Below are 27571 nucleotides of genomic sequence, written 5' to 3'. Positions count from 1 at the left end.
ATTAATAAAGGCTACGCTATGTGCACATCTGCGTTTGTGGTAGCTTTGAATAGTTGCTTGTAAGCAGCACAGCTGCCAATGCTGCAACATTTACCTTGTAACTCACCATTGACAACAGAGGCAAACACGCTTCTAAAACTACTTCTAATACATTTTCCGCAGTAGATAGACCCTGCCTCTAATATATATTGCTGTGTGGTACCAATCCAGTATCTTCTGGTCACTGTCAGGCAGGGCAGGCTGTTGTTATCACGTCCTGTATCAGTGAGTCCCAGCAAGAAAAAAACAGCATGGTCAAAATGGGATGACATGAGGAGGCTTTCTTCTTACAGAAGCTATGCTAAGGTGGGAACTGAATGTAGATGACCTTAGAGATGGTGTAGGCACCTCAGACTGGAATCACTAGTTTCCTTTCCCTCCATGGCATAAAAGCATGAGGATGCTGAGAGATAAGGAACCTCAAATGTGCACGGTCTGTGGGAAAGAGGCCTTGAAGGCAGCACAGCTCTGCCTTCAGTTTGAGAAGACCTTGAAAGGAGCCAAAGGAATAAGATAAATTCCCATTTACCTCTCACTCTTTAGGCGTCCGTGTGGGGGACCGTGCTAAGCAAGAGCAGGAGCAGGTGAGCACCAAGGTCATGCAAGCCAGCAAGCAGAGAAGGTACTAGGGTTCTAGTTAGTGAAAACGAAGGCAACCAGGACTCATGCATAAATGTTATTTGTAGATGTGTAATCATTGCTGAGCTTTCAAGAATAAGTGGGTAATTATCAAAAGATGCTTCTGTATTATATACACTCTTGATTATTATGTAGGATTGTTTGCATTTAGTAAAAAACCTTAGCAAATTACTTCTTATGCTTTCAAAGTAAATCTATCTGCTGGGTACTAGACTAGTCAAGTAACTATGTTGCAACTCCTTATTCAGAAACTCCTAGAAAAAAGAAACAGCATTTAATATTTACTGTAGGAGTTTTCTGACTAGATATAGAGTTCTGTGTGATTTTCCATGTATTGCTTCCCTCAGCCTTTATCAGAGACGTTTCTCTTTGTAATGAAACATAGTGAATGCAGAGACTGGCTGTTCAAGATATGAAAATAGAGACCGTTGAGTGCTCATTCCTAAACAGGATGTTTACACAACCCCTTCTAAGACTAAGGGACCACGGGGGGTCAAAAGAACAAAAGAGCTGAAAGCTATCGAGAAGGGCTACAAATGCAAGCTCCCAAGCATGACACGACCAGGACTATGCACTGGCTTGTCATCAATCATGATTGTCAGGGAAAGACTCACAGGACTGTACTCACCTTGCTGAACTGCTGTCTAGTGGAGTCTGGGAGACAGTCAGTCATTGTCTTCACTTATGTACCCACAGATGAGCTGAGCAGTCTCCAATAGATAGTTCAAAAATGATGGTTAGATGGATGCTCCTGATTAAGCTCAGCAGGTGACAAAGGAAAACACAAAGACGTGAACGTGAGAGGGTGGCTTAGAAAGAGGAGCAGGATTGGGAAGTGTTCTTCTGTCCTTTCTGCTGGTTGCCAGCTGCTTGCTGTGAAAATGGGTAAGTTCACAAACCCCAAGAAAATGGTTCTGGTCCTGACTGGATGCTACTCCAGCCTCAAAACTGTCATCATGAAGAATGCTGATGATGGTACCTCAGATCGCCCTTATAGCCATGCCCTGGTGGCTGGAATTATCCTTGAAAAGTGACATCTGCCATGGGCAAGAAGAAAATTGTGAAGAGATCAAAGATTAAGTCCTTTATGAAAGTTTATAACTACAATCACCTCATGCCCACAAGGTACTCTGTGGACATCCCCTTGGATAGAAGTGTTGTCAACAAGGATGTCTTTAGAGACCAGCTCTGAAACACAAGGCCAGGCGGGAAGCCAAGATCAAGTTTGAGAAACAATGTGAGACAGAGAAAAACAAATGGTTTATCCATAAGCTTCACTTTCAGGTATATTTTTGTTTTCATCATTAGAGGTGGGAGGGACATAGAACATGGGGTGAAAGTAACCAGAAAGTATTATATGCAGGTATGAAATAGTCAAAGGAAAAAATTAATAAAAATTACTTTAGTCCCATGTATAAAATTGATTTCACATCAAAACCACCCCAAAAGCTTTTCATTATACATACATGTATGTAGCTTTAATACATGGTTTTATGGAAAGAGCAGTAGTTTTGCATAGATTATAATACTTGTACAGAAAATCAAAACATTATTACAGATATTAAAGGTTAGTTCCTTAATTTTGTGTGTGTGTGTTTTTTTTTTTTTTTTAGAAAACAAATGATCTCATGGAAATTTTTGATTACAGTGACATTCCCCCTGCAGGGCACAGGACAGTCCTTCCTGGCATACTTCATCTCTCCTAGAAGATGTTCCACATGTGGGGAAAAAGCAGCACAGAATATGAGTTAGGAGTGAGACTGTGAAGTCAGACATTCTGGGTTCGAATCGGAGCCCTTTTCAGAGCTGTGTGATTGTTGTCATCACCTTCCTGAGTGTGTGGGGCTGAAATAATAACATACAGCAGAGGCTAATTAAGATGATCGCATGAATTCATATGACTGAAAGGACTTTATACAGTGCCTAGCCCATAGGAAGGGTTCCGTGTGCTTGCTGATATTATCAACTGGGAAACTTACGAAGAACAGTGTGCTGTGAGGAGTGTTTCTCTCTGACAGGACTTTTTTTCTCAATGATGCATCAGTTTACCAGCTAGGGTTTAGTTAATATGCAAAGGTCATTCATACAGCTAATTCTTGGCTTTAGAAAGTATATGAAAAAAATCAATAAATATGCAATTAAAAAAGAAAAGGAATTAGAGTTTTCATATTTATGTTGCCATCTCTCTTTGGAGCCTTCTTGATACAGGCTCATTGGTACTGAAATCAATAAAAGACAGGATTTGAAGATCACTCCTCCCAAGAATTAGGCAGCAAGTGGGGGAAAGGTCATTTAAGTTTTCTACAATGTAAAAGACTAAAGTTGAAGACTAATGAAATATTTAGTTGCATAGAGGTGATTCTGAAATTGCTTTAGTTATAACAAACTGAAGGTTCTCTCTTAGCATAGGATAAGTTCCCATCCAATCTGCATTCATGTGGCTTATACTGTCCCTACCTAATGGGATATAGAATATCTCCTAAACATTGATGCATTCGAGTGTGCTTCACTCAGCATGAAGGTCTGAGACATCAAGGGTGCCTTGAGCACCACAGGTTCCAACAGCTTGTCGGGCAAATTAGCACCTTCTCAACCAAGGGTAAAATTGAGCTGCACATTTCTCCCTGGTGAACAACAGAGGCAAAAATCACTCTAGTTAACACTTCCCTTGTTAAGATAAATATGAAAAGCCATACCATCACTGTATAGCTCTCCTTGACCTCCTGATTTTTAATTCATTGGTTTTAAATGATCCTTGAGAGTCAAGATTTTTTTTTTGTCAACACCTCCGTGCTTATGGCAGAAGACAGACACTGTCTTTTATTAGACAGCTCTGCTTCTCTTTGTGGGTATTTGACAAGCTAGTCTTAGAGAAAAACTCACAAAACACTAATTGAATATAAAAATCGATGATAACCGATAAATCAGATAGTTTCTTATTTAACATATAAGGGGAAAGTTTTAAAAAATCATTTCAACATTTTTAAGAATCGGTTGAGTTCAGCCTGGAGACTGAGCTTGAGAGAAGAGCCTGTCAGCAGCTTTTAAACCTCTTCCAGAAAGATATTGCCTTATGACTCTGTGGGAATTTTACACATTCATGATGCCTTCCTTTTTCCTCCATATTGCTTCTATAAGGTGAAATAAACTGTGCGAATTTTTTTTGAAAAAATAGTCTGTTGCAGTCATTGTCTAGAAGAGCAGACTTTGTCTTTCTAAGGCTTGGTCTGACAGAACAACCACTGTCTTCATGAACACTCCCTAACCCACCCATGGAACCCTTTGTGTCTAATCCAACCCTAAGTGCCTGGCTTTACAGCGGCACCAGGGTGACATCAGAATTGTTTAGAGCTGTTGTGAACAGAGACATTCGGCATCAGTTCTTAAGAGAACACTTCTTCAGTGAAACTATGAACCGCCAAAGCCAGCAGGAGAATGTGTCAAACTGAAGAGCTAGCATGAAAAGAGATGAGAAGGATCTTGAGATGAGAGAGACAGGCAAAAATTTGTGACGTGTATATTTTAATCTTACCCCACTGTGCTCCCTAGTTTTGACACAAGCTATAGTCACCAGAGAGGAGGAAACCTCAATTGACAAAATGCCTCCAGAAAATGTAGCTGTAATAGGCAAGCCTGTAGGACATTTTCTTAATTAGTAGTTGATAGGGAAGGGTGTAGCCCATTATGGATGGTGCCATCCCTGTGCTGGTGGTTCCGGATTCTATGAGAAAGCCGGCTGAGCAAGCCATGAGAACAACACAGGAAGCTGCATTTCATCCATGGCCTCTGAATCAGCTCCTGCCTCCAGGTTCCTGCCTGGATTGAGTTCCTGCCTTGGCTTCCCTCAGGACTGTGATTGAGGATGTGTAAGCCAAATAAACCTTCCCTAAGTAGCTTTTAGTCATGGTGTTTCATTGCAGCAATAATAAGCCTAACCAAGACAAAACCCTGAATTTCTTTCCAGAGGGTAGGTGCTGAGAGCCCAGTGTGATGTTCCTCTGATCACACCATCACTGACTCCTGGAATAAGGTCTTTACTGAGCAGCAATGCCTCTAGGAACGGCAGCAAGAGTGACAGCAGAAGCAGTTGGGATGCAGTGACACATGCACATCCACAGTGTCGGGTTGGAACAGAGAAGAGAGCTGTGTCAGAGAACAGAAGTAGCCCTTGAGCAGTGGAGGGATCTGAGCAGTGGGAAGCAAGGCAGAAGACCATTTGGTTCCCAGCAGCCCCTGAACCACCTTGACAATCACAGATACTTCAATGCCCAGGACCTTATGACTTTTGTCTTTAAATCTTCTTGCCCTCTTAGTAAACTCCTTACTGATTCATCCTAGGAACCCAAACCAAGTGTTATTCAGAAAATAGCATATCAGAGATCACCCAAGAAAATGAACTCATTATACAGATTCTATAAATGACTAATCATGATACTATTAAAAAGAAAGCTTAAACGTGGAGCAAAGACAGTAATTTTTAACTTGTAATTCAGATAAAGCCAAAATTTCCTTCATAACCAATACTAGCCACTATGCTAATGGCTTTATCACTTAGAAAATTCTCTTTGAGAAATGGAGAGATGGCTCAGCTTGTAAGAGCATTTGCTGTTCTTGAAGAGAGCCTTGGTTTGATTCCCAGAGTCCATGTCCAGGGGCTGAGACCTTCATGTAACTTCAACTCCAGGGGGTCTTATGCTCCCTTCTGGCCTCTGCAGGCACCTGCGCTCATGTGCACATGCATGCTCACAGACACACGCACACGCACAGACATACATAAGAATAAAACAAAATATACTATTAAATATACTATATTATTAAAATACTTCATTTCGTTACAGTAACACTGTGATCAGTCTCCTTATTACTCAGAAGGGAAACCAAAGTCTGAGCAAGTCCAATAAGGCATTAAACTTACTGGGCATGGTGGCGCATGCCTATAATCCCGGCACTCTGGCAGGAAGAGGCAGGAGGATCACAGTGAGTTTGAGGCCAGCCTGGTCTACAGAGGGAGTCCATGACAGCCAGGGCTACACAGAGAAATCTTGTCTCAAAACACACCCCCCACATACACCCCCCAAAAAAGACATCAAAATTCACACATATAGCAGATCATTGAGCTGAGATTCCTTCACTGTTCCGCTAAGGTCTTCTAACCAGGAACCCAGACATTTTCCAAGGTGTCTTACCCAAAAGCAGGAGTCCACTAACTGAAGAAGATAGTGCTGGATCCAATTCCCAGTTTGAAACTCATTAACCACAAGACCATAAGTGAGAGACCTAACTCGGAGTCCCTGTATCTTCTTCTCACAACAGTGAGAATAACTGCTTGGACAAACCAAGGGCAGCACTCTAACTGTAGGACTCAGTGCGTGCCAAACAAGTAAAATTAAGAAGCGGCTGTACTTAAAGCATTACCATCCATCTTCGCTAAGTAGATATTTGTGAAATAAACAAGAAGAAAATTACCTGGCATATGCCAGGGGCTCAATAAGTGACAATCATTGAAAGGATTGAATTTTTTTTTGTCTGTCACTTCTTCAAAATTATCATGTCCTTATAATGAATAACTTAGAGATTTTCAATTGATGTTTTCTCTAGAAAAGAGTCTTAAGTAGAAATGAAATTCTCATTCTCAACACTGAAAACCTAGAAGTAGGATTGACAATATTGTTGAGCCTCATCGTGAGGTGGTGCTGAGGAAGCTATTTTAGAATATGTTAGTCTAAATCATATTCAAAATTCTGTTAACAAGAGAAGATTTGTAGAAAAACTGATTCCTAGAGGTTGGAAAAATTATTGGGGAAAAGTAGCTTAAGCAATCAACTCTCTAAGTGATTTAACAGAGGAGTGCAGGCTGATCGTGACCAACACGCTCACATTCATTCATCATACTGGCTTTCCCTGGCCTGGGTACAGCCGAGAACACAGGGAGGGGACAGACCCCTTTCCCAGTTACCCAATAATACTGCAGAGAGGCAAGAGCCCAGCACACTGCCGATGGCGGAAAGGGTGTGGAAAGGCATCCCACAGCAAGCAGTGTCCACACTGACCTGTTCAAGTAAGTAGCTTCAAGGCAACAAGCTAGAAGCTGGCTTGCTAGCTGGCAAGCAGAACTGGAGAAGGTAGCCTGTGCATGCAACCACACAGAAACCAAAAGCCAAAGACCAGCTCTGGAGGGTCTTCTACTGGACAGAGCTGAGCTTAAACAGCTTAACAAAGCACACGGACACACACACATGCACACACGTACATACACACACAAACACAGACATACACAAACATACAGACACACGTGCACACTGACACACATACAACACACACAGACATGTACACAACACAGAAAAAATACACACAGAGAGACAGACACAAACACACGCACACATGCACACAGACATGCAGATACGTGCCTGCAGACACACACAACCCAGGCACACACACACACAGATACACGCACACAAACACAGACACACGCACACACACACATACATCTCTTGGTAAGCTTGTTCTCTCTTCCTATTGTACAAAAGTATGAAAATGTCAAGCAATAAAAGCATTTAAAAAGTTTAACAATGTATCCACTTGTATTTTCATCTGTTTCACATCTAAATCACCCATCTTTCCCACCCTGTGACTGACGTCACACTCATCATTTCTAAATCCTGCAGAACACTCATCTTTGCATTAGCTCAAAACTCCTGGGTAGTGTTGCATCTTAGAAAGGGCAAGAGGTTATTTGGTAGCTAGATGAGAAAAACTCTCTTAATCTGAGGTTCCATGCCTATGCTGTTGTGACAGGCTTCTGTCCTGTGGCTGATGGGGCTGGCTGGTGGTGAATCCTAGAAAACAACGCTTTCTAGGGAGAATTGGCAGCTTAGAATCTTGAGTCACCTGCTCCAGGAGGTCTAAAATCCAGGGGTACCTGGGGAGTACCTGGGGAAGGCCTGATCTTGACAAAGGAAAGAAAAAGACTGCAAAGATCTTTCCACAAGGCTGCAAAATTCGGAGAGTATTCCACAGGGCTCCTTGGGTTCCCTGAGATAAGAATATTTAAGGAAGACCAGAGGCACCAATCCTCGGCACAATCAAGTCGTAAAGTGGGGAGGCTTGCCTTAGAGGGCCCTGTCTTACTCTTCTGCGCCAGTCCCTCTGCCTTCCCGTGGAGAGATGTAGGCTTTTCGGCTGAGAGAGCCTTGCCCATCTTTACGCTGGGAGTCTCCCATAGCTGTGTTCACCCAGGGGGCCTGATATAAGGATTTGCACTGATTCTGCAGGAGGAAGTACTTCCGATTTCTTTTAAAGGGAAGAAAGGGAGAGACTTCTCAGAACAAAGGCGTTCTTTCTGATTCCACACACTCTTACACTTTTAGGGAAGCACAAGAATGTAATCATAGAAGGAGCCTCTGAATCGTTTCCTGGAAGTAGCTCTAACTCCCCTCATCTCGGCCCAATTCTACAGTTGGCTGGAGAGGTTAACTCATCAGAAAATTTGTAGATAAATGTAAAGAGAAAAGAAAGAGAGAATCCAAGACCCACTCAAACGTTTCTCCTTTGGGCACAGGCTCCCAGGAAAGGGCTGCTGAATGGAGATAGATAGGTCTACTCCACAGCTTATGCTCAAACTCAGCAAGCTCCACAGCAACAAAGGGAATGTGAAACATTTGCAGAGGTGGGTATGTACACACCTGGGGGTAGTGATGACAGAGGGACAACGACATAGGCCGTTTATGGAACCTTGTTAGCAGTGAAAAAAATGTGTAAATGTGACTGAAATGTTCATGATTCTAGTATTTCACTTTGAAAAAAAAAAAAAAAACAGTTGACGATATTTCATCCAGTTGTCAATCCTAGAGAGAAAAATAAACTACTGTGGTCAGACTCAGTAAGCCCTTATTTCCAAACTTAAGGAAGGAGAAAGTGTGAAGCTTTTACTACTGTATTCTGGGATGGAAATTAGCTATCAAGGAAGACAATGTTTTGAGAAATGGCAAACAAAGAAATGCAGGATTACCTTAGGTGGGCCAAATCTACTATTTGGAGGCTGGATGGACTCAGAGTTCAACTGATGCTTACAGATAAGGGACGATGGCCATGTCTGAAAACTTCCTGAGCTATTTGTTAGAACTTACGTAATTTTTAGGGTCAATATAAAAACCAAATTCTCCCAGTTTAAGGTTTGTTTGTTTGTTTGTTTGTTTGTTTGAGCTCCTATTGCAAAACTCACAACTCAAATGAAATAAATTCTATCCTTTGGATGATACTGTCTTCTTGACATACTTTAATGATGTGTCCAGGTCAATAAGCACATTTGTATTTTTTTTTATGACTCTATAAGAAGAGCCTTCTATGAAATTGAGTTCTCTTCTAGTCCTTTGAAACCCACATTGAGTCTCTGCATTGCCTTTGTCTTTTGGCAGAGAAGCCACGGATCAGCCAAACAAAACGCCACCGTCAGTCCAGTTTGGTCCCTGCTCTATTGCTGCGAAGAGACACCATGATCACAGAAACTCTTATAAAAGACAGCATTTAGTTGGGGCTTGCAGTATAAGGGGTTTAGTCCATTTACATTAAGCAGAGAGCATGGCAACTTGCAGGCAGACATGGTGCTGGAGAGAGAGCTGAGAGTTTTATATCTGGGTCCACAGACAGCAGGAAGAGAAAGTGACAATGGGCCTGAGTTTTGAAACCTAGCCCTCCCCAAGTGACACACTTCCTTTAACAAGACACACCTCCTAATTCTTCTCAAGTAGTGACACTTAATGACTGAGGTTTCAAACACATGAGCCTATGGAGGCCATTCTATTCAAACCACCACACAGCCCGAGGAGTAGATATCCTCTATGAAAGAGTGCAAAAGAGCACAATGCTCAGAGAGCTGGACAGGAAGATAAAGAAGCCTTCAAGGTTACCATTTGCACAGGACACCAGGTGATTAACTCACAAATTTCCTCACCAGTTCTAAGTAAGGGAAGGTAAGCAGACAATTCTGAGGTTTTGTAAGGGACTAATTAATTCATTTGTTGATTAAATACAAATGAAACATTTTCTTCGCCTCAGGCAGAGGCTCTCAGAAGATGATTAAGCCTGCCTAATGACTTCAATGGAACTTAATTTTTTCATACTAGCTTGAAATAGTCACATGACTAATTTATAATAGTCATCTGTGAAAGGCCGCAAGGAAAGTTTCCACCTGTAATCCAGTCCCCTGCTGGGGGGCAGGGAGGCAAAAGTGTTCTGCTGACCCTGTTGACTTTTGACACTTGTCTATGGATTTGTTCCCAGCAAGCTAATATATATTGTTGCATAGCAAAGTCTAAGAAATGTTGGTGCACTTATAAAGTTAAAGCTAAACTGAGTCTGTGGAGAACAAGCTTACCTGAATGGAGATCATTTAGAAATGGCCTGCTGCCTTCTCTCTCTCATCTGTGTTCTTGCAATCCAGCCCAGGTTAACCCCAATTAGGAAGTAGCATCTGTCCTTTCACATAGCTGCTAATGAACAACTCACTCCAAATACAATGGGAAAGTCACAGAAGTGGTGTTATTTGGTCAGCAAGTGGCCTTTGTCAATGAATAATCAGATAAGCATTTCAGATGGCAGAACAGACCGTTAGGCATTAACTAGGAACTCAGCTCCACCGGTGTGCTTTTGAAAGGGATAAATTGCTCTTCCAAGTTCTCTCACATGAAGAAAATTGGTCTTAGCAACTTCCTTCTCTCCACCCTTAGCCAATCTTCCTCTCATTTTCCCTTGTCTTTGATGCCCTGCTGTCTTATACAATGACTATCTAGCCCTGCCCCTGCATAATAGCCAAGAAACAGTGCTCTGTAGGGTACCACACTACAAAACAAGTGGGTGTGTTTGTGAGAGCACCACCCTTCCTAGTTTGATAGATTGTCCTATAATTCATCCCACCAGCATACTTAAAAAATATATGTCTCTTTACAAGTACCCTATTTCTGTGAGTTCTACGAATGAAAATATTTCTTTGTTAAGTTAGGACTAACGAGTCCAGTGTCACGTGACCTAACATGCTCATTGTTTTACTGATGTGTAGAGAGAGGAACCAAGAAAAACTCAATAATATGCCTACAGCTGAGTAACACTTTATAGCGTGGGGTAGAACCAGGAAATGTTATGTTCTTTCTTTAGATAACCCCTCTAAAACCATAACCAAGTCATTCAAACACCATAAAACATAAGCACCATCCATCCACACATCAGAGGTAGAGTGAGAACATCCAAGATTGGAGTGTGTTCCCAGCTTTGGCTCCAATTTGGAAACAATGTGGCCCTTCCCCAGAGGGTATGAGGTCACTCTTCTCAGCAAGTTGTGAGTGATCTAAGCTGAGGCATGAAGGAAATCTGCCCTGGGCAGTGCTGGTCACAGTGTGAAAAGCAAGTGGCTGTTAAATTAAAATATGGCAGAGGGCTAATGGGGATTCCCAAGAAGAGAGAACAAAAAGATACAAAGTTCTAGGGTACATGGTTGTATTCGCTGAGTCTTAAAGTGGACTAGAGCTCAAAGAACAAAATACCAAGTTTTGAGAAAACAGGAGAGACCCAAGGATTGATGAGGGCCCAGCTCCTGAGATGCCTGCTCCCTATGAGGCAGCACACACTGGAATTCACGCCTTGTCTCCCACTCGTACTGTTCTCCTTTGCACTCAGCATCCCAGATGGCTGCCTTCCTTAAACCTGTTGAAATGTTCAAGGCCAACATGCCTGTGGAAGCCATAAGGAAGGAGCTGGGCACCCATGTCCAGAGCAGCTGATAGGGGTGAGAGATAGAGGTTTAATATCTGGCCTCCAGCTCCAAGATCCAATACTAGCAAAGAGGTAAGATTTCTGATGTATTTATCCTTTTCCCCCTTTTCCTTCTCTAATGTGAGAATAGCACAAAAAAGGAAACCTGAGAACATATACACCTTCTAAACATGTCCATCTTTAGGGAGGCCTAAAGAACTAACACTGGGACAACTGAATTCAATTTTATATAAATAAATAAAATTGAAAGGTTATTTTCACATCTTCCAAGGGTTCAGGAATGATGAATTACTACAGGTTGGCTCACATATGTGATGTTTCCATGATCACACAGGCCTCATTGGAAGGTGCTAGACTAGAGCAGGGTCAAAACACTAGTGATGAGCACAGGCGAGAAGGCTTTCTGCAGTAAATCAGCAGCTTCTATCTTGAAGGTGATGGCAGGAAGAGGTTATATGTGCCTCCTTCCCTTAATCGTCTTAAAGCAACACAAGTGAGAAACCAAAATGTAAATTCCATCACTGCTGCAGCCACTGGGTGCTGGGTCCCCCCAAAATGAGTGGAGTCAGCAGGAATCTAGCAGGAGTATGAGAAGATACCATGAGAACACATCTGAGACTGGATTCCAGAAAAAAAAAAAAAAAAAAAAAAAAAAAAGGTTTAGAGCTAAAGAGTGACTCCTTCAAGGCCTGAGTTCAAATAAGAATTCAGAGGGTCTAATGCAGCAAACAGCCTAGGATCACATTTGGCAATGTAGAGAATCAGGCTAAAGTGAAAAAGAGACAGGAACCCACGGATATGCAATCTTGGCCCGAAGCCAAGCAGCAAACAGTGATGAGGGCAGTAAGCGACAATAAAGAGCCCTTTGTCACTGTACCTTTTCTTCCCTGTGGAAAAGTAACAAGAACTCCCTTGACCCCATAAACCTCTGTCATAAGGACGTTTCCTAGAAAACAAATTGTGTAGCACTAGCCTAGAGCACCATCCTTAGAGCGGTCCCCACAAAGCTGAAAAGAGCTGGCCCCAAAGAACTCATCTCATTTAAATATTGACTAATGACAGTAGAACAAGCACGGAGCTGCCCAAAGATGCTGTAGAAAAACAAAGATGGAAAGATACAGGAAAACAAACGGTACTAAATCCCTAGCACCCACATGAGCAGCTAGAAAATTCACCAGAAACACGTAGCCAAGAAAAACTGAGGCACGATGTACTTCTGTACAAGTAAAATGAAGGGCCAGGGCAGCCATCTCCGTGGTTAAGAGTGCTGACCGCTTTCTTAGCTGAGTTCAGTTCCCAGCACCTATACCAGCTGGTTCACACCCTCTAGCTCAGGGGATCCCATGTCCTCCATAGGCACCTACAAACATGGGCACGCACTTACAGAGAGATGTGGGGAAGCACACACGCACAATTAAAAATGGTTAAGTCTTTAACATACAAACCAAAACCAGAGCAAAACAAAAGAAGTTCTTTAGGATTTTAAATTTTTTTACAATTTATTCATTTTATATCCTGATTGTAGCCCCCTCCCTTATCTCCTCCTGGTCCCAACCTCCCTCCCTCTTTTCCTTTATCTCCTTCCTCTAGTCCACTGAAAAGGGGAGTTCTCCTGCCCTGTTGTCTGACCCTAGCTTATCAAGTCTCATCAGGACTGCCTGGATCCTCTTCCTCTGTGGCCTGGCAAGGCTGCATCACCAGGGAGAAGTGATCAAAGATCGGCAACTGAGTACATGACCAAGGCAGCCCCTGCTCCCCTTACTCAGAAACCCATACGGAGACTGAACTGCCTATCAGCTACATCTGAGCAGGGGTGTCTAAGTCCTCCCTATACACAGTCCTTGCTTGGTATGTCACTCTGCGGGGACCCCTGGGCTCAGATTCCTTGGCTTTGTTGGTCTCCTTGTGGATCCTTTCCCCTCCTGGTCCTTCTACCTCCAACCTTCTTCCATAAGACTCCCTGTGCTCTGCCTAAAGTTTGGCTCTGAGTCTCAGCATCTGCTTCATTCCCCTATTGGGTGGGGCCTTTAAGAGGACCTCTATAGTAGGCTCCTGTCCTGTTCCTTCCCTTCCACCACTTCTGGTGTCTATCCTATTTACCATTCTGAATGAGATTTAAGTATCCTCCCTAGAGTCCTCCTTGTTGTCTAGCTTCTTTAGTTCTACACAGTGGAATACTACTCAACAATTAAAAACAAGGAAATCATGAAATTTTCAGGCAAAAGGTGGGAACTAGAAAAGATCATCCTGAGTGAGGTAACCCAGAAGCAGAAAGACACACATGGTATATACCCACTTATAAGTGGATATTAGCCATATAATATAGTATAATCATACTAAAATTTACAGGCCTAAAGAATCTAAACAAAAGAGGTTTTTATAATAAGAATTGAAACGGGAAACAAAGAAGATGAAACAAGGGAATTAGAGCTCAGGGCAGGAGAAATGGAAAAAATATCAGATAAATATAAGTCATGGCTCAAACAAACAAACAAACAAACAAACAAACAAACAAATGTACAGTGTATAAAACAGACCACACAGAAGTCAGGCTCTTTTTAAAGAGTTTTCTAGGGTTTTTATCTGTGTATAAGTGTATTTTCTTACACATATGTATTACAGTATGTGTGCCTGGTACCTCGGTAGAGCAGAAGATGGCATGGAACCCTGAAACTAGAGTTATAGACAGTTGTGAGTTGCCCATGTGGGTGCTGGGAACTGAACCTATGTCCCATGAGACCAAAGTATCAGCAGTCACAATCGTACTGGAGTCTCAGGGGAGTCCTAGGGAGCTGCTGGTCTTCAGAGTAAGTTGGGATCCCAAAACAGTATGTTCTAATTCCAGTGAAAGAAGGGCTCAGCAGCAGGATGGGTGAATTAGGCAGCAAGAGAGAGGGAAAACAGGCTGAAAACAGACTTTCATTCTTGCATGTGCTCCTACGTGGGCTACTATCAGAAGACACGGTTCAGCGTTAGATTAGTTCTTCCCATCTCAATGTCCCATCAACAAAATCCCTCACACTCGTGCCCAGCGACTTGAGTTTCAGCTGATTCCAATTGTAATCAAGTTGACAACCAAGATTAGCCATCACACTATACACATTTCCTATGTATTTAAAAAATAGTATTTTTAAAAACCAGAAACAGTGGGGGCTAGAGAATGGCTTGGGGAATTAAAAGCACTTGCTGCTCTTCCAGGGGAAACAAAGATCAGTTCCCAGCTCCAAGGGGATCCAACACCGCCGGCCTCTTCAAGTACCTGCACTCAAATACACACAACCAAATGCACACACACATACCTACAAATAATTGAAAAACAATAAAACTAAGTGTTAAGAAATAGCATGAAGGCTCCTTTTATCAGATCAAGGACAGACCCACAAAACATGAAGAGAAATTGGAAAGGTCAACAGAAACTTACAGATGCTTGCTTCGCTATAAAATCAGCATCACAGGGCAGTGCAGAGAAAATGGTATCTCTTACCTATAAAGCTGGGTCAATCAAGTAATCATATGCAAGAAATTAAAAGCTGAAAGACCAGCTAACAATATTTTTTAAACAGTGATTCCATGTAGATTGTAAATATTCAGTTGAAGGATAAAACTGTGAAGTTTAAAATAAGATGTAGATATTACAGTTTAAAAAGAAAAAGAAAAACTAGAACACAGGAATTCTAGTGCTAAGAGAAATAGGGTAAACGGCACAACTGAAAAGCAAGCATCTGTTTGTTCTTTCAAAACAATTTTCTCAAAGTATAAAAACTAATCCCAAAATGTGAAAAGATATTTGCGAACACAAACAGCTTCAATGGTTTGTATCCAGAATATTTAATAAAAGTTTTCTGGAAGAATGGGGTTTAGGAAGTGGTTCACTGGATAGAGCAGTTGCCATGTCTGTGTGAACACGTACAGTTTAAATGTAGTCTCCCAATTTGGGCAGCAAAAGCCTAAACTATCTAACAAAAACCCCAGCACCAGTCATGAAAAGCTCCCTTCTGAGTTGTTGGTCAGCGTTTTTAAAAAGAGACTCAAAACATTACAGACTATTATCACCCATGGGTGCCTCCCAAAGTGAAAGGAAGTTCCTATTGCTGAAAGACACCAGACACCCAGACATAGAACCTGGAGGACCCAAGCTGTATCTGACCTGAGTGCTTCCTCCCTGAGAACTAGCTTTCATGGTACCAGAAGGTCATGCAAGCTTCTAATAGAGAGAAGGGACTAAAATCCCTAACCGGGTAAAGATGCTTACCAACTAAAACAACAACCATCCCAGTATGATATCCCTGAAGGTGCACTGTGGCACACATACGTGCTGGTAACCAGGAGGTCTCTAATTGGACTTAAGATCCACTCAACAAAATAGAGATCATGCCTGGTACTGGAAATATAGCCAACTACCTGGGGTCAGTAAATTCAGGGATCCTGGAGGGGAACCGACAGCTACCACTTTACAAAACCCAACGTAATTCCTAACTATATTCAAAATATCTACCCTCTGTTAATGATTATTTTTATAAAACTGTTTGGTTCTCAGTTTCTTTCTTAACATGGCACACAAATAATTGAGACTATTATTTCAACAAGCTTCAAAGCACAATAACTGAGCAGTTATTAATTTATTCTTGACCCTATTAGCTAATTTGGCTTCCTCCCAGCATACATCCCAGAGAGATACTTGTATTTTGAAGCTTTCCTTGATGAACTCTCTCTCTCTCTCTCCTGGTCCGTCCAGAACCTCTGTCCATGGCTGAATCTTCTACTTTCTCCTCTAACTCCTCTCCTCTGGTTGGCAGGAAGTCCAGCCCTATTTCCCCTCCTCCCCTCCCTGCTCAGCAATGGTTATAAGCTGCTTTATTGACATATCAGGGGACAATTAGGGATCAGTGTTTACACAACATTGAAACAGGAGATTCTCAGAACAAGGACTGCAACCAGATATGGGGGGGGGTACGGAAATCAGCATTTGAATTACGCAATAACCTTATGCCTACAACCCTCATACCCACACAAACATAGATCTCACCATTAGCAAATAAATATCTTCTAGTGATCAACAGGAAACATTACAGAAAACCACAATTGAACAAAATGCAGAGAACAAGTGGCAGTATGATGACCAGCCCCTACTGATACATCCGTAACACAACTCCCGCAACTAAGGCTCAGGGGTCATAGCACAAAGGGGTAGAAAACCCCCAAAGGAACAGGGGGTTTGCTGTGGGATTTCTTCTCATAGAAATGTCAGAGAAGCTATGCCCATGAAGTCTCATCAATATGGCTACCTAAACAAAACCTGAATACAGACAATGCCAATAGACATGCTAACATATAAGGGACAGTTCTCATGTCATCTCAACCCTAAACAAAGAGCTAGAGACACTATGGAATTCTGGGAGCAGAACAGTATTTCCCAAGGAAGAGGCCCCAAATTGGTTGTCCAATACCAAATGGTCAACACTAACATTATATGGATTGAGCAGGGTGTGTGTGAATGATTAAAGAAATAAAGGTCATTAGTAAGAAAGAGCAAGGTAGGGTACATAAGAAAGACTGAAGGGAGGAAAAGAAAAAAGAAATGATGTATTTATATTTTAACTTTTTAAAAATAAAAATCTCCATAGACCACAGAGTACCCCTCTCTCTCTTTCTGCAGGGTCTTATTATGTAGCCCCCAAGCTGGCCTTGAATTTGAGACCCTCCTATATCAGCCTCCAGAGCCTTAGAAACACAGGTGTGCATCACTACACTCAGCATAATACTATAGTCTGTAATTTTATATCTAACGCAGTTTTTCACCACTCCTTTACGTATCGTTAGTGTGCATTTAAATACTATTCTCATAGAAAGCAAAATTCTAGGCTAAATTTAAGTCAAAACATTTGTCATGATTTAACTCTTCCAAAAGAGATGATCAACAAACTCTGCATTGCCTGGTGGCTTGCTGTGTGTGTTCTCAAACTATAATTTTGAATACAAAAGATGTGCAAATATCTGCTTCTTTTGTTCCACAGTGAGTCTAAATGCCAAAATAAAACTAAAAGAGTTTAGATTGCCTTCATCAAATTGGACAGGATCAACCCATATCTTACTAGGTGTCCTCATGGATAACTCCATTATAAGTTAGGATGTGTGCGTGCGCTAGGTGCCTGGAAAGATTCCTGTGAGCTTACACAGTCTCACACAAATTTACTAGTAGACCATCCCCAAGTTGCACTTCGAAAACACACTCTTTTTAGAAGTTGTAAACTATTCATAAAGGCTGAAAAAAATGCACCAAAATTTGCATTGATGGATGTTTTCTTCTCCTCCATCAGGAAACGAAGTACTTGAAGCTCATTATAGAGATCTTCATAGGAGCTGGCCTGAGCGTGCCTTGGGCTTTGGGCTCATCAGCACATACCAAGTTCACTGCATAATTCATATCTCTTGTGTCACATTTAATGTATAACATGTACTTCCTGTTAATTATGAAAATAAAAACACATCATGTATTCTAAGAGCATAATTACAAAATGCTGCAAAACTTACAAGTTTGAAGCTGATTAGCTGATCTCTCTTTAAAGCATATAAAGCAGGCACCATTGTCCCTGGTTTGCTACAGATCGGTTTAACAATGCTTCCCTTTTCCCGTCCACCTGACTCTGCAGAATGATATAGAGACCCTGTACCACAGGAAACAGGAAATGATAGAGACAGAGGAGCTACCCGCTTTATCATCTCGAAGCATTTAGACAAATAAATAAGATGAACTGAGGCTTGCCAGGACACAACTGAGATTGTTCACTGGAGAGGAAGACCGGAAGAATGTCTGATTAATGGTGATTTTTCTCTTTGAGAGATGTAAGGTTTTAAATGTTCATACTTCATGGAAAAAAGAAAGATCTCATGAAGTTCATGATCTTCCTCAGCCTTGGACAGTCAGAATTCTCTCAGATGACATCTCCCTTTATAGAGAGGAAATGTATCATGTGATTAAAGTTGTAAGTATTTAATAATCATAACTTGACTAGAGAGGATCTTGTAGGTGTCATAGAAGATTCATAAATCTTGAGCTGCAAGTGAAGAGACAATTCCTGTTGCCATCACACCTACAAAATGCAGAGGCTCCGGCTGTAGTAGGAAGCCACTACCATGCTCTGATTCCTAAAGAGGCATGTTGAAAATTCATTAGATTCATGATAAATATTGCATATTTGTCACAGAGAGTCACTGTACATATTTTCCCCTGATTCTCAGGAGAGAAACATAGGGCCTCTAAACTTGAGTGGGTTGATTTGATCCAGTTTTAAACTATGCTGGCACTGGTAAGTCAGTCATCTCAAAATACTAACTTTTCTACATAGGAGCTGAAGAGATGGAGTTGAGTTTGTTACCATTACTGTTTTGCCACCAAAAACTTCACAAAAATCATGTGCTTTGTTAATCTGTACTAGCAACCATAAACTCATTTATTTATTATCTAAAATGACATCAAAACTAACAATTACAGGGACTGGAGTGATGGTTCAATGGGTAAGGGTGTTTGCCATGCAAGCATTTGGGAGCTTTCTTTGAATTCTTAGTACCCACATAAATACGGAGAAGGATGGCTGTGTGTACCTGAGACACTAGCATTCGGGTGCAGAGGCAGGCACATCCCAAGAGCTTGCTGGTAGATCAGCCAACCCCACCCTGTCTTTCAAAACAATAATGTGAAAAGTGATTGAGGAAAACTCAAAGACAGGCTGCTCTGGTCTCTGCCTGTGTGCACACACATACATACGAAAGAAAAAAGAGGCAAAATACCATCATAAAAGTGAAAAGAATAAATCCAGCTTACTGAGGCGGTAAACAGCTCTTCTCTGGTTGGCAGCTTCCACTAGGCTAGAATGTGGCATCTACTGCCCACATGAATCCAGCAAGAAGTGCTAAAAACAACGGCTGTCAATATTACCTAAGTCCCCGGGAGTGAGGGGTACAGACAGAACCGGAGTCGGCCTCCTAATGGAAACATCCTGACTATTTTAATAACGACGTTCAAACCCACCGAGGAACTCGGGCTTTCCTAATTCCTGGCGTGCTTGACGAGGTGTGAGACAAAGACGCACGTTCTGGGTGACTATGCTTACATGTGTCAAATAGAGTGAAAAAAAAAAAAGTGCTGAAGCCATTTCAGGTTAAACTAGTGTCTCAGCCTGAACAAGTTGTTTTAAATCCCTGGAGCGCTGCTTCTTTTGATAAAAACAAGGTTTCCCTCTGGGGTTTAATAAAGGTAAAAGGAGGTGAAATAGCCGTGTCCCTGCATGCTAGCGCAATGTGCATGTGCTGCTTTCAGAGCATACTGTTACAGAATCACATGAGGCCCACTGTAAAGACACCAAAACCATGCCGAAAACATGCAGCCACGTCCTCAGGTTTAAGCGTGCCTGTGTCGAGTGGTTGCCGCTCTGAAAATTTACGACTGAGTGGCACGGTAGATAAAAGATGGTCAAGCCGAGCTACCCAAGGAAAGAAACCAGTTCTCACAGTGCTGTCCAGTTGGCAACTGTCCTGCCCACAGTCTATAGACAAAGGCTTTGCAAGGCAGGGAAAACATCAACAATGATAAAAACTGAAGAAAAAAAAAAAAGCAGCAACTCTTTTAAATGATACTTAAATTATGAAATTAAGTGTTCAGTAGCATTAAATAGTAGATTATTTTAAAATTCTTTATTAATTACACTTTATTCACTTTGTTTCCCCCCTGTGGTTTCCTTCCCCCTCCCATCCCAATCCCTCCCTTCCTCCCCCTTCTGCACACATGCCCCTCCCAAGTCCACTGATAGGGGAGGTCTTCTTTTCCTTCCTTCTGATCCTAGTCTAAATAGTAGAATTTAAGAAGCTCAACGGGTCTGTTTAATTATCTCTTTCGACCAGACAGTTTCTGTTTTCAAGTTTTTTTCAGGCTGGCCTCCAACTCACAGAGATCCATCTGCTCTACTTCCTGGGTGCTGGGATTAAAGGTGCATGCCATCACCACCAGGCTATTTTCAAGTTATTTTTAAGCCCCTAGAGGGGACAGTCACCATACAAGACACTTACTCTCATTACTTGAACAAGAGATGGGCTTGAATTGGAGTGTTCTAGTTTGTCTTCAAAATGAAATCTCCTCTTCTATTTCTTCCTTCTTCCTGTTTAAAAAAAAAAAAATCTTCTTGTTCCTTCTTTTTCTCCAGAAATGATCACTTAAGACATGTTCCTCATACACACTAAGGCTGGGTCATGGGAGCAACTCTGGTGAAGGACACAGGACACTGAAGAATTTGGGGAAGCAGCTGCCACTGTGGGCTGGAAGGACTTGGTGTCATTTATCACTCAAGTCTCACTTTTTCTATTACCATTTGGGCTGAGGTTTGTGAGGGTTTTTTGTTTGTTTGGTTGGTTTGGTTTGGTTTGGTTTGGTTTGGTTTGGTTTGGTTTGGTTTGGTTTGGTTTGGTTTGGTTTGGTTTAATACTGTGAGGATTCTCCATAGCAATTATTAGTCATAAATAAGAGAAAGTCATTATAACAGAGAGGGATAAGGAATTCTCCCCAAGCACAGGACGACAGAATGAAGAAAGCCGCCTCACCTGCCCAGAATATCCTGCGCAAAGGATATTCAGAGGACACAACACAGGGTCCAGGTCTTAAAAAGGAAAAGGAATTACCGGAAGTGTGTAAGTACATGTGTGTGAGCGCAAGCAGAAGCACACACGTGGCACAAGCAGGCCAGAGTAGGCTTTCCACAAATATCTGTGCAAGCAAAATGTACACCAAGGCAGAAAACACCATGGACATCTTGCTCTATGTGGGACTATCTGTCCAACTGTGGCTAGCTCTGCATGGCTTATTGAAAATACAATCCTAGCTGGGTGTGATGATGCATGCCTGTAATCCCAGCACTCTGGAAGGCTGAGGCAGGTGGATCTCTGGTCTACAAAGTGAGTCCAGGACAGCCAAGGATGCCCAGAAAAACCCTGCCTCTAAAAAACAAAACAAAAAAAACAAAAAACAAAAAAGAAAGAAAAAATAGATAATCCTGTTCTAAATAGGGGGAAAAAAAACCCACAGACAAAGGTGTTTTGGATTCTTTGTAAACTCAGTTATGTTGTGTAGATATGTTTTTGTTTAAATTCCAAGTGGGGGTGGGTTAGTTTGTTCACAACTGTCGATTGTCTCGTGCAGGGCATGGCTTTTGCCAGCAGGTAATGCCAGCACGGAGAGGCACGGTCTGGGGCTTGGGGGATATAAATTGAGAGCCAAAAAGGAGAAGGTGTGGGTGCCGTGTTGGTGTGTGGAGAAGAGTAGTTTGAAGAGGCAGGAGATGGACGGTGTGGCAGTTTGGGGCAGACAGAAGGGCACAGCGCCCTGGAGACTGCTGGCTGCCTCTGTGGTTGACAGAGATTGGTACAACCCTAAAAGAACCCCTCGACTCTAAATAGCCAGGAGAAGGACAGGGCCCTCTGTCCCACTAATCTTCTCTCTTCTGCCTAGAAGAGAAGTTGTAAAGGAGATTGAGGCCTAAACACTCCAAGTAAAGTAGAGTTTTAAAAATGAGCGACACACAAAGGCTTCTAAACACCAGATCTCACCTAGGACCTCAATGACAGTAACATGCAAAGCTCAGGGGGAAAACAACAACAACAAAACTCACCATGTTTTTTTTCTACTAATATTTATTTATTTTCTGTGAGATCTTGTCTAATCTTGTAGCTTTAAATATTACCACCTTGATCCACATTTTCTCTCCAGCCTTATTCCACATCCTGAACTCCCACGTAGCTTCCCTTTTCGTGTCCCCAATTAGATTCTAATGGAGACCACAAGCAAAGGCTCAAATGCAAAAATCTCCCTGTAATACAGCTCTAACCTGCTAGTTCCTCAAGATAAACCATTGCCTTTGTCACCTTATCTGATATGACAGGAAATGGAGCCCTTCCTAAAAGTGTAATCAGAAACGGTGTCTCACTGCCAACATCACCAACCCCGAGCAAGCACCTATCATCTGCCACCAGGTCCTCACAGTTGTTTTCCCAATGCACTCCCTATATGTGGGTGCGTCCTTGTGAGGACTCTCCAACTGTCTCCTCCCAACAGCTCCCCATCTCACTGGAAGAAGAGCTCTCCCTGTGCCCCGAGATGGAGCGGGACCCTGCTAGCCTATCCTCGCTCTCCTCACCTCTGCCTTGCCTATCCTTGCTCTTCCTCAGATGCGCCAAGCATACCGACACCTCCAGACACCCACCATGGCCTTGCTGCTGCATGGGAAATGCTTCCCGCGCGACTCTTGTCCTCGCTTCTGTCAAGTCTCTCTTGAAATCTTATCTCTGAGGTCTTCTTGATCACTTTATATAAAGTAGCAACAAGCAGGTTATGATGGCGGGTGTAATCCAAGCACTTGCAAGGTAGAGGCAGGAGGATCAGAAGTTGCATGTTAGCCTCAGCTACACAGCCAGTTTGAGGATGGCGTGCACTATGAGAGTCTGTTTCAAAAATAAATTTAAAAAATAATAAACAAATAAATACTAGCTTGTCCTGGCTTCACTTCTGTTGAGGCAATGATACCCTCAACCAAAAGCAACTTAAGAGAGAAGTTTAGCTGACAGTTCCTGGTTTCAGTCCTTTACTGCAGAGAAGGCAAAAGCACAGAAGCCTGACCCAGCAGGTCACATTGCCACCACCGTCAAGAGCAGAGAGAAGTGAATGCATGCGTGCATTTACACACTTACACAGTCCAGGAGTGGGGAAAGCACTGCCCCAGCAGGCTGGGTCTACTCACATCAATTAATCCGTAACTGAGACAATCCCCACAGGCCACACTGGTGTTCACAAATCCTCTCTTCCAGTGTAATTCTACTTATATTGCATTGGCAATTAAAGGTAAACCATCACACAGCTCCAGAGAGAAGAGAGAAAAGAGAAAGTGAGAGAGAGAGCCAGCCGACTCTCCCTGTGTGAAGTGCTCTATTTTACTCTGTATCTCTCACCACCATTTGACCATACAGGTATGTGTATGACTATAGCTATACCTGTGTCCATGACTTGTTTAGCTACTGCCTGTCCCTCAGCACTAGAATGCAAGCTCCCTACGGGCTGGCACTGGGTCTGTCCCATTTGCTGCTGTCTCGCTAACTCTTCCCGCAATGTAATATTCAATACATTTTTGCTAGAAGAATGAATATGCTAATCCGCCCCTTGATGAGATCAGTGAGTTTCCTTCTGCCTCTGGCCCCTCACAGCCAGGGTTGTAAGCATTCTGATACCAAGTCTCCCTCATCTCATCCTTCATCCTCTTCTCTGTATCCCATTTTCCCAGAGCAGCCTTTCTAATGGCAGAAAGGGTGAATCCTTTGACAATTTTGATACATAGAATAAAACAGAAATAGCCAGGTTATTTACACACTCTCCATAATCATGGTCTCTCCAGTTCACCTTCTGTTCCAAAAGAAGAGAGTAACCAAGTTGTTCACACAAGAAAATGAATCCAAAGCCACTGCTCAGCATTGCAGCCCAGAGGGCACCTTTCACCTGGCCGAAAGGGGCCTGCTTCTCAGAGGGACCACAAATTGAGTTCCTGTGAACACAAACACCATCTGAGATCAGGGGCTCAGCTGTCCATTAGTAATTTCCTATTTCTCCTTGTAGTCATCCGCACTAAATCTTTTAACCATGACATCCCAGAAAACCTGCATGAACAGGAATTCTCCAACCACAAATGGGAGACAACAGATTCCCATCCTGCTTTGGAGCAGACATGAGCCTGTTGCTTCCTTATCTCTGGCCTCTTCAGTCACCATGAACTCTCATTTCTGCTGTGGCCCTGCTGTTTTCACAGACCTCACCCCAACTTTTTAAACACAGATTAGTTTTGTCTCTTTTCTTATCGTTATGCATAATATTCGCATGCCCCCCCCCCCCGGAAATGGTTAGCAGTCAATTCTTAAAGGCTTTGCTTCATAGATTAAAATACTTTTTTATCTTCCTTGGCTCCTATTCCTCATTCACAAAGCTGTGGCAAGGCTCTTTCTGGTATTTTCTTTCTCTCTTCCATTTCTGTTTTCTAATGTCTCCCTGAACAGCCTACTGCCCTCCATGGGACCCATGATTTACTGAAGAAGCGACCGTTTGTCAGCTTTATCGCTCTTTCTGTGGACTGCCATTTGCTGTTATGCTTCCTTTCAAGGCCTGACACAGCACTTGGCATTGGAGGTGCAAGAAGAATAAATGAAATGTAAATCTAAGGGAAATTACCTTTGAATGGCATATGATGCCTCTTCCCAGGAAGAGTTCAAAGCTGCCTGTTCATTCACAAATCCAGAGACCCTAAACTGCATTATTCATAGACTCACCCACGACATAAAGTTGCTATAAATTTAACATTTATTTGGAGAGTGGGTACTGGAACCTGGATGGCTCCTCTGCCCTTTATCTAAAGCCAAAAAAACTAAAGAGAATTTCAGTTTCTCTAAGAGATTTTTTTTTTAGAGGACCTGCAAATCTTTGGAGCAGAGAGCACCTAGGATTTTACAGGGTCATCTAGTTAGTTAGTCAGAACTTTATTTGTTGAAGTCCAGAGTTTAATAGGAATGAACCAAACACCCGGACATCTAAAATCTTAGTTTTCTATCTTCTAGCATTGTATGTGCCTGAAGACATCTTTCTTGGCCATGATTTGTGTATTGATAAATAATTTCTATGGAATTTCAGGAGGGAAAATTATTTCATGTCAACAACTTACACAGTCAGCATAAAGGAGTCCACACGGATGGCCGTCTGGTTTTCTGTAAGGTAACCTCTGTTGAGTACACACAGTGTCTTACTGCTATTCGCCAGAGTACAAACTGTCTCCTTGCCAGTCCTTCTCTTCAGAACCTCCTTTTGCTGAGAAAAAGGTGAAAGTATAAGCACAAAAGGAATACAAAGAGCCACCTTTCCATAACTCTCTCCACCTGGACTGGCAAAGAGGAAATCCTGCCTCATCTCTTACTTAAAATTCATGTAATTCAAATTCACCTTGAGACTGGCCAGAATAAAAAGGCTGTTAGCAATGACACAGGGACACAAAATTGAATACAGACAGTGCACTCAAAGGGATTCGCCTCTACAGGTCTGCAAGTGCTAGAGGCGAATCGGGGAGAGATTCCATTTTGCTGCACGAATGACATAAAGCCATCTTTAACTCTTTGTCAGAAGGGTGGACCTCAGGATGAAGAGAAGACTCAGTGGCCAACAGTACTTGCTGCTCTTGCAGAGAACTCCTGACTTTGCAGTTTTGTTCTCAGTACACACGTGGCGGCTCTGGGACCTCTTGAAATTGAAAAGCTTCTGTAAAGCAAAGAACACTATAAATATAAAGAAAAGGCAGTCTGCTGATTGGGAAAAGATCTTCACCAATCCTACAGCTGACAAAGGACTGATATCCAGAATATATAAAGAACTCAAGAAATTAAACACCAACAAAACAAGTAATCCAATCAAAAATGAGAATTCTCAACAGAGAATCTCAAATGGTGGAGAAACATTTAAATGCTCAATGTCCTTAGCCATCAGGGAAATGCACATTAAAACGACTCTGAGATTTCACCTTACACCCATCAGAATGGCTAAGATAAAAAACTCAAGTGACAACACATGCTGGAGAGGTTGTGGAGAAAGGGGAACCCTCCTCCACTGCTAGTGGAAGTGCAAACTTGTACAACTACTTTGGAAATCAATCTGGCACTTTCTCAGAAAACTGGGAATAGCCATACCTCAATACCCAGCTATACCACTCCTGGGCATACACCCAAAAGATGCTCCACCATACAACAAGGACATTTGTTCAACCATGTTCATAACAGCTTTATTCATAATAGCCAGAACCTGGTAACAACCTAGATGTCCCTCAACAAAAGAATGGATAAAGAAACTGGTACATTTACACAATGGAATACTACTCAGCCATTAAAAACATGAAATTTGCAGGCAAATGGAGAGAACCACTGTTTTAAAGGGAGGGTTTCTCTCATGTCTTGTCTCTCTCCTTTCTTTCCTGAATTGAAACAGCATGAAGTCTTCACTGGCACTATACTTTTAGGCCTTTCAAACTCCAAAATCACGAGCCAAACTAAATTTCTGTTCCTTATAAATTACCTAGTCTTTAACATGCAATTTTATGGCAACAGAAAATGTAACAAGATTATAGTGAGGCAACCTTTTCTTCTTACTGAAAGCGTAGTAAACTTAGAAAATTAACTTAAAATAAATTTAAGCAGGCAATAGGTAATAAACAGACAAAAACCCTAAAATTGAATGAGAATGGTTAAATGGCAATGTTGTATATTAGTTTTTGTCAAAATAATCTTTTCTTAAAGTGGAAAAACAGCTTTTGTCGTTTCCCAATTTTTCCTGATAACTTGAGGGATGGTCTGCATGAGGCAAATGGTCCTTTTGAAAGAAAACAGAGGTGTCAGCCACATAAGCTTAAAAAGGACGCTCTGGCTGTGGTTGTCAGTGTGGTGGGACATGGTGCAGGTGACTACCCATCCATGGAGCAGTGACAACGAAGGGAGATGCCTCTGGCCTCGGAGGGAGGTGCCGCACCCTGGGAGACAGCAGACTGTTGGAAAACACCAATCCTGGCGTAGACCCAGAAAGGTGAGTGAAGACTTGAAGATAAAATAAGGCCGACCACTGGGGAAGGGGAAGAGCAGCAGCATCCACACAGCGTCCAATACCCTCCCCCATGACCCCCACCGCTGTCCATCTCCTGATTGTCAGCCACATCTGCACACTCTAGCCCCTCAGCCATTCACACCACGTTAGCCTTCAGTGCGTCCATGGATCAGGAAACCCTCTGGTTGGCCTTGCCTACCAAACCCTGTCCTCCTGGAGGACACAAAGTGGTTGGCAGCCGCCCTGTGTTCCTTCTGTGTCCCTTTGTTCCTTTGCCCTCCTTCTCAGAAGCATTCTACACTCAGCGACCAAACTGTGCAGCCCATCTCAACAGCACCCCTGCAAAAGTCCACAAAATTACCAAAGGCTTCGCTTAACGGGACAAAAAGAGTTGATACAAATTCATCTGGGCTACTGGACCCTGGAAATGAGGCAGAAATTGATGATGTTTCGGAGAAGATGCCCAAGGTCTAA

The 27571-nt window shown here is 42.3% G+C and overlaps 1 pseudogene; it reads left to right on the top strand.

The window, feature by feature from the left end:
• Nucleotides 1-1326: 1326 nt before the first annotated feature.
• LOC129669740 (60S ribosomal protein L27-like) lies at nt 1327-27571 on the top strand (annotated as a pseudogene).

This window comes from Psammomys obesus, unplaced genomic scaffold (genome assembly GCF_907164565.1).
Source record: "Psammomys obesus unplaced genomic scaffold, mPsaObe1.curated_primary_1811, whole genome shotgun sequence".
NCBI classification, from domain to species: domain Eukaryota; kingdom Metazoa; phylum Chordata; class Mammalia; order Rodentia; family Muridae; genus Psammomys; species Psammomys obesus.
Note: the sequence above shows the minus strand (reverse complement) of the source record. Positions and strands in the feature narration are given on the sequence as shown.